This window comes from Oryctolagus cuniculus, chromosome 13 (genome assembly GCF_964237555.1).
Source record: "Oryctolagus cuniculus chromosome 13, mOryCun1.1, whole genome shotgun sequence".
NCBI classification, from domain to species: domain Eukaryota; kingdom Metazoa; phylum Chordata; class Mammalia; order Lagomorpha; family Leporidae; genus Oryctolagus; species Oryctolagus cuniculus.
Genome location: NC_091444.1, coordinates 38,992,184 through 38,999,800, shown reverse-complemented (window position 1 = coordinate 38,999,800; position 7,617 = coordinate 38,992,184). Strand labels below are relative to the sequence as shown.

At 44.7% G+C, this 7,617-nt stretch overlaps 1 long non-coding RNA gene across 2 annotated transcripts; it reads left to right on the top strand.

The window, feature by feature from the left end:
- Window positions 1-201: 201 nt before the first annotated feature.
- On the top strand, window positions 202-4,709 carry LOC127483438 (uncharacterized). 2 transcript variants are annotated; one of them, XR_007909645.2, is made up of 3 exons: window positions 202-320; window positions 2,302-2,510; window positions 3,283-4,709. It is a non-coding gene; the product is annotated as an uncharacterized lncRNA (long non-coding RNA). The 2 variants fall into 2 exon arrangements; XR_011381268.1 differs by lacking the exon at window positions 3,283-4,709 and adding an exon at window positions 2,633-3,271.
- The last annotated feature ends 2,908 nt before the right edge of the window (window positions 4,710-7,617 follow it).

The following is a 7,617-nucleotide window of genomic DNA, read 5'->3' as shown; positions in this document are numbered from 1 at the left end:
ACAACAAGCTTGCATCCTTTACAAAGGTTAAAAAAGCTAAAACTGGTTTTTTAAAGAAAATGGGCCATCACAAGTCAGTTAAGTTACATTATGTTGGCTTTGTATCGATCTTCACAGAACATTTTGCCTTTCCTATTTGTATTGCCCAAGAAAGCATATTGTCCTTTGTAGTTGGAAAGTGTCATCAAATAGAAATAAAAAGCTAATCATTATTGATTATATATTTTAGGTTTTCTATCTAAATTCTTCTGACACAGCGGATACTGATGATAATATTGTGAAGGATATAGAGAAACACGTTAAAATACCAGAAAGTCACAGTAAGTGTTGTTAAACTCCACCAATATGATTAATATGGAAGATAGTCTTTGAACCCAAACGCCTATGAACTATATTCATATATTTAAATACATTTCTGACTAGTGATATTTTGTGCTTACATAATTTCTTTTTCCTTGTGTGTTTATTTATAATGTGTATAATACTACCACAGATATCCTGTATTATAAATATATATGTATGTATATATGTATAAGAGCTGGGACTTAATTAGCCCTTGAGTTTGTAAGTGACCATTAGTCTCTCACAAGAGCCACACAGATATTAAAAGTAGAAATAAGAAATAATGTGGAGAGCAGCAGTGGCGACCGACAGTAGTTTTGTCTCTGAAGTGGGACTCCCAACAGTCTGTGCATTCCCAGGCTAAATCATACAGCCCACACAGAGTCATCTACAATGCATTGCGAGTCTGTATTCTGCCAGACACCTTGCTAAGGGCCGGGGGCACAGCATCTTTGTGACAAGGAACTAACAGTCTGCTACTCGAGGAGCCCTGACCATTGCTGCTTTTCTCCAGGTTGAGCCTCAGATCAACCTCCAGCAGTAGTACCTGTATGATGTCTACTTTGCAAGAGCCTTCTGCTGCTGCAGCTCCTCCCTGACGTTGTCTAGGACATGTTTGGGAGAGTACAGTGACTGGGCATAGGCTTCCTCTGGGAGGCTCGGAGAGAATCCCTAGGCAGATGTTTCAGTGGGAGCCATCTCAGGAGTGGTGGCCTTATGGATCGTAGCTCCACCTTCCAAGTCTTTGCACACATCAGTGTCTTTCAGTCTGTTAGGCAGTTAACTGTTTTCTATCTGCATGATGACCTATTCACACCTCTCCTGTCCTAGTAATTTTCCAAAATGATATTGCAGGTGGTGGGTGTAGAGGATTGCTGTGGTCTGAATATTTACATGTTGAAATGCCACTTCCAAGGTAGTAGTGTTAAGAGATGGGGCCTGTAGGAAGTGGTTCTGTCAAGCGTGCAGCCCTCATGAATGAGATTAGTGTTCTCGTTGGAAAGGGGCCTCGAGAGGGGTAGACGTATGCACTAGTGGCTAGGATGCTGCTTGGGATGGCCATATCCCACCTGGGAGCTCCTGATTTGAGTCCTGGTGACTGCACTTCCAGTACAGCTTCCTGCTAAAGCACACCCTGGCTCACGTACTCACATACGTTGAGTCCCTGCCTCCCATGTGGGAGACCCAGATGGAGTTCTTGGATCCCTGGCTTCAGCCTGGCCCAGCCCCGGCTGTCGCAGGCATTTGGGGATTCAGTCTCTCTCTCTCTCTCTCTCTCTCTCTCTCTCTCTCCCTCCCTCCCTCCCTTTCAAATGCAAAGAGAGACAGATGGACAGATGAGGGAGGAGGAAGTAAGGACAGACGAAAGGGCCCCTTCCACCACACAACAAGGAGCTGCCCTTCCGTGAACCGAGTCGACGGCCCCCTCACTGATCCTTGACTGTGCACTTCAGAGCCTTCAGAGCTGTGAGAAAGAGCTTCCTGTGGTTTTGAAGCAGCTCGTACAGACTGCAGCAGTATGGAATAAGTGAATGGGTTCCAAGTGTGATACACTCTAAGTTCTGTCTCTTTGATTCTTTCTTCCAACGGCGTCTGTTTCCCTTTGCTACTCCCCAGAAGCAGCAAATCTAAAAACTGTAGCTGGGTGGAAGGGGCAAACTCACAACCATGTTATAACAAAATCATGGCTCTATCCAGTACCCGTATTTGGAGATTAATTATGTCATTAAACTAAGAATGTCTCAACAATACTGAAAGCTTGACTAAGTGTTTAGTATGAATATTTATTCACATCTGATAAATATTAAAGACTACATATAAGCATATTTGCTCTACTCTTTTCAAGAATATCATTTTTCACCTTGGAAAATCTCTTGTAAACAAAGCAGAAAATTTGCAAGATTTTATTGAAAGAAGACGGAGTATTTTCAGTTACATTAAAAATATTTTTCTCTCTAGATTTTGATTGGCAATGGATTGTCTTCGATGGTCCAGTGGATGCCTTGTGGGTAGAAAATCTAAACTCTGTGCTAGATGACACGAGAATGCTGTGCCTGGCAAACAGTGAGAGAATAGCTTTAACTAACAGAATCAGAGTGATTTTTGAGGTGGACAATCTCTCTCAGGCCAGTCCTGCTACAGTCAGCCGATGTGCAATGGTGTACATGGTAAGTTTTTTTTTTTTTTTCTTAAACCAGATTCCTTTCAAAGAAAATGTGTTGTTCAGGATAGTAACCAGTCATTATCTACAGGATGTTCATGTTTATTTTATTTTCCCTTCTGGATCCAGTAGAGTGATCCCAGTAGTTGAGAAGTTTTGTGTCCCCCAGAGCCTCACAATCCAGAATTGAACATGAATGCAATATGAATAGAAATACCACCTCAGTCACGGGGTGTCCACTGTTTGCCCAATGTAAGTAGTGCTTTCTGTAGACAGACTAGACTGTTGCTGTGAATTATTTTCCCAATATCAGAAAATTTGCTCTGAGACATTTCCTTCCTCAATCCATGAGTCTTAGGATTTGGGAAACACATTATCAAGAAAGTTGTGAAGAGGTAGAAGACATGACAAAGAAGTGTTTTCTAGACCTGAAATGATTAGCCATGATGAGTGCTATGCTCTAATCCACTTGACTGTAAAGCTCATCCATACAGGGCTGACTTCTGGTGAGCAGCTCCCCTCACCATGTACCTATGGCCTCAACACACCTCCCTACACGAAGCCCCCCTGTTGCTTGCTTGCTGTAAGATCACAGTGAAAAATCATTCCAGAGAATGATGATTCTTTCAGTTGTTTTTGGACATTGGCGCTTTAATGAGTGATCGTTGTAAGCCATATTTGGCAGGGACCACGGTGATGTAAAGGAATCGTAAGAAGCAAGGAGGATCATAGCATTTTAGTTTATTTACATACAGTTACCCTGTGCCTTTTATTAACAGGATCCTGTTGATCTGGGATGGGAGCCTTATGTTAAGTCATGGCTTTTGAAAACTTCCAAAGTTGTAAATCAATCAGGAGTGAGTTGTCTTGAATTTATGATTAATGAAAGTGTCACACATGGGCTCCAATTTATAAAGAAGCATCAGAAATTTCAGCCGATTCCTGTACAGGACCTGACAATCGTCACAACCCTCTGCAGGATTCTTGACGCTTTCTTCGATTTGATGAGTAAAAATGAAAGATTTGGAGAAAGTGAGTTTTTAAAGTCATGTTAATGGTATATCATAGCTAGTCAGTGGTAATGTAGCACCTGGTATTGAATTTTATAAAAGGAAATAGAAAAAGGGAAGGCCAAGAATTTTCAGTCTATTTGGTCGAATGGCAAATATGCACATGGAACAACTGAAAACAACTTATCAGTAAGAGTGAACTATTATCATACATACGTGCTGAAGGGTCATCAGGAAAACGAGGGTAAAGAATCCTTAGGGATGTGGAAGTGGTGGCTCCTTCACATCTCCGTTTAGGTTGCCAGCTTGAGGCCTGCAAAAAGATTTCTGTTGAGCTCTTTTACAGGACGTCTGTCTCTCTGCTGAAGTTCTCATTCATAGCATGGCATTGTTTTCCTAATTTCACTGAACTTCCCGTGTTCTTTTGTAGCTCTTTGAGTGTCCTTCTAATCATCCTTAGGGATTCTTGATTGGGCATTCCGTCAGTCTCCTTCTCTTTGGAGCCTGTTACTAAAGTGTTCCTGTGCCCCCTCGGAGGCATCTTAGTATCTTGCTTTTTCATCCTTCTTCTGTTCCTTCTTTGAGAGCTGTGCATCAGGCATATCGGTTACCTCTGGCACTTTTGAAGGGTGGCTTTTGTTGTAAAAGGCTTCGTCTTTGAGTGTCAGCTTGGTGGGCTACTTTGTCTTCAGTCCCAGTTGGGCACTATAGTGTAGGCTCTGTCTTCTGTTGTAACTCATGGCGGGAGCATGGACACTCTTCTCAGTCCCACCAGTGGTGTGCAGGTCCAGGTGGTGGCTTGAGGGGCAGAACTAGGGTTCTGGACGTTCCAGTCCTCAGTGACTGGGGTCATGGGAGTACTGGCCCGGCTTCCTGGAGGGGTCGCACTGGCTTCCTGGTGCCAGGGGCATGGCTGGAGTCAGAGTAGAACCCTGCTGCAATCCAGCATGAGTGTGGGGCACTGATAGACATTTGTCCCAACAGTTAAATCAGAGTGCTTGCTTCACATCCCAGCTCCTCCACTTCCCATCCAGCTTCCTGCTAATGTGAGCAGCAGACGATGGCTCAAGTACTTGGGTCCCTGCCAGCAATGTGGGAGACTAAGATTGAGTTCCCGATGCCTAGCTTTAGCACGGCCTCTCCCTGGTGGTTGTGGACATACAGGAAGTGAACCAGCAGATGGAAGATCATTCTCTCTGTCTACCTTTAATAATTCCCTCTTAAAGTGCAGTTCAGCAGGGATGTGGTTGGAGTGTGTGGTACCCAGTGGGGTGTACTGCTCCAGTGCCAGGGAACAGGGGCCACCAGGGATGTCCACACCCCCAGGGACAAGCGTCCCCGCTTCTGAGGCCCTGGGGGGCAGGATCCCCACCTGCTGTGCTGAACCACCAGTTCCTGTAGTGCAGGGCACTGCTGGGGCTAGGGTGCTGGCTCTTGCTGCTGGATCTCCTTGGGTTCCTGAGGATGCTGGTGTGGCAGAATAGCTGTGGGACCCCAGGGGATGGAGAGGAGCTTGTGTCCCTGCGGGACACATGCATTCCTGCTGCAGTCTGTTCTCCAGGGGTAGGGGGAAGACATGAGTTCTTTCTTTGAGGCCAGGCCTCTGTGCTACTGAAGGTAGCGCCCCTTACTGGGCTCCAAGTCTGTGACAACTCCTGTGGCTGGGACTGCCAGCACCCAGTCTCTGCAAGTGGGAGATGGGGCCAGCTGGGGCTCTCCCCTTTATCCTTTGCCTACAATGGGGATGGCCTCCTGTCACGTGTAAGACAGGTGCTTGGTTATCAGTGGGCTGTGTTCCTCTCTCTGTGCTGCCATCCCCGGTCTCCAAGTCCTCCTGGATCCCCATGTCTTCCTTGCTGAGTGTCAATGTTCTCCCTGGCGCAGTCACCTTGAAACGCAGTTATTCACTTGTTACTTTGGTTCTTCTCTGTGAAGAAGATGGGTGTGCATGGAGGTGTGTATGCCTGTCTAATTGGCCATCGAGGAGGCCCCCCTCACACAGATAGGCTAATGTCTCCCGAGCTACCTTAACAACAGTGCTTGGATTCTAGTCCCAGCTCAGGCTCCCAAATCTCATGCAGATGCAAACCCTGGGAGGCAGCAGATGATGACTCAAGTAATTGCACATATGCGGGGTAATATTTCACACATATATGAAATAATTGCCTATAAGTAGGATTGTTAATCAACATAAACTGGCATATGATTTATCATTTCTGTAGGTATTGAGAGTCTATCTTCATGCTTAGCCAAAGGTATCAAACTTTATTTCATGGGGGACCTGGATTGAATTCCCACCTCCCAGCTTCTGCAGCCTAGCCCGGGTCATTGCAGACACTGGGGAGTGACCCAGTCTCTGTCTCCTTTTCAAATATATTTTTTATAAAGGAAGAAAAGAATGAATAAAAGATCAGGAAGACTGTGTTTTATCTACCTCTTTGAGGAGTTTTGGCTGTGTAATGGAATGAAGAATTTGGATAGTATGTTTAGAAAGCTTTAGATCCAGGGAGCTTTGGGGTTTGTTTTTTTGGAGTTTGGTTTCGTGAATGTGTGTGTTTAGTTTGGTTTTGTGAGTGTGTGTGTTTCATGTCAAATTATCTGTACTCAACTGGTTTTTACTTTTTAAAATGTGAATTTTACACGGTTCAAGCAGTGAGAAAGGCTGGAGCTGCTAACACAGTGTCTGAGAATGGCAGATTCCAAGCACGTGTGGCCGTTTTGCTGATCTGCTTACGTTTAAATTGCTCTGTAGTGTGCAGATTGCTGTAGGAAGGACTGAGAGCCCGAACGATTAGAGTAATATTTCTTTCTTGGTTATTTAAAACTTTAAAAAATGTTGACAGGAACTTCATTGCTAACTGATCTGCACGGGTCGAGTGAAGACTTCTTGAAGATGGCAGAAGAGGGGAACAGCATCCGCTACACGGCCACCAGAGACACCACGTGCCTTTCCTTCCTCATGAGCCTGCTTCTGAAGAATTCCTACCCCGTCCTTCTCACAGGTACTAAAGGAGAGTTTCAGAGTCAGGGGGTCCAGAGGCTATGTAGTCTGATCATTTTACTTTATTAGTGGGAAAAAACTCTGCCCTGAAGAGTTTCGGTGACTAGAACAATTTAGCTTCTCAGCAATAGTGTGTGGATGCCAATACAGCACATTATAAATCTTCCTCCACCTTTCATTACCCTCATGAAAAATGCCAGGAGATCCAAGGGATTATGCAGGTTGGGCCTAATAGCCAGTGGATAGGGTTGAGATCTTGGAGGACCACTCACAGTAGCATTGATTAGTTTAATTAAATTTACACACATGATTCCTCAACACTTTATTTATTTGAAAGACAGAGTTACAGAGAGAGATAGAGACAGAGAGAGAGAGGTCTTCCATCCGCTGGTTCACTCCCCAGATGGTTGCAATGGCCGGAGCTGTGCCGATCCAAAGTCAGGAGCCAGGAGCTTCTTCTGGGTCCCCCATGCCCATGCAGGGGCCCAAGCACTTGGGCCATCTTCTACTGCTTTCCCAGGCCGTAGCTGAGAGTTGAATCAGAAGAGGAGCAGCTGGGACTAGAACCGGCGTCCATATGGGATGCTGGCGCTTCAGGCCAGGGCTTTAACCTGCTGCGCCACAGCGCCGGCTCCTCGACACAGTGTTAAGATTTTTTGAATCTTTTTCCATTCCCGAAAGAGTATTTCAGTTTAGCTCCTGCTCACTCTTGACACTTACCCCAGCCCACTGGTCACGTTTTCCAGTTCTCTGTGCCGAGTATCACCACAGGCAACAGTTCTTTCTCAGTTCCGTGTGCAAAGAATCCAGGGAATGTGTGACTCTCAGATAACCACATGTTGCCTCTAATTTGGTCTAAGGAAATTTTCATTTTTACTTTAATATGTAATGAATTGTAAAGTCACAGGTCTTCATTCTGCTTCATAAGGAATTTATCAAATTTTTCTTTAGATCATGTTGGCAAAAATTTTCAAGTAACTCCATTCATTATGTGTAGTCTTTCTGTCACTCTCAAAGCAAAGAAGGTTGGTGACAGGCTTCAATGAACATTACATAAAAATAATGGTCAGCTCCTAATCTGTTTTGTAAGAGGTACAAGTAAT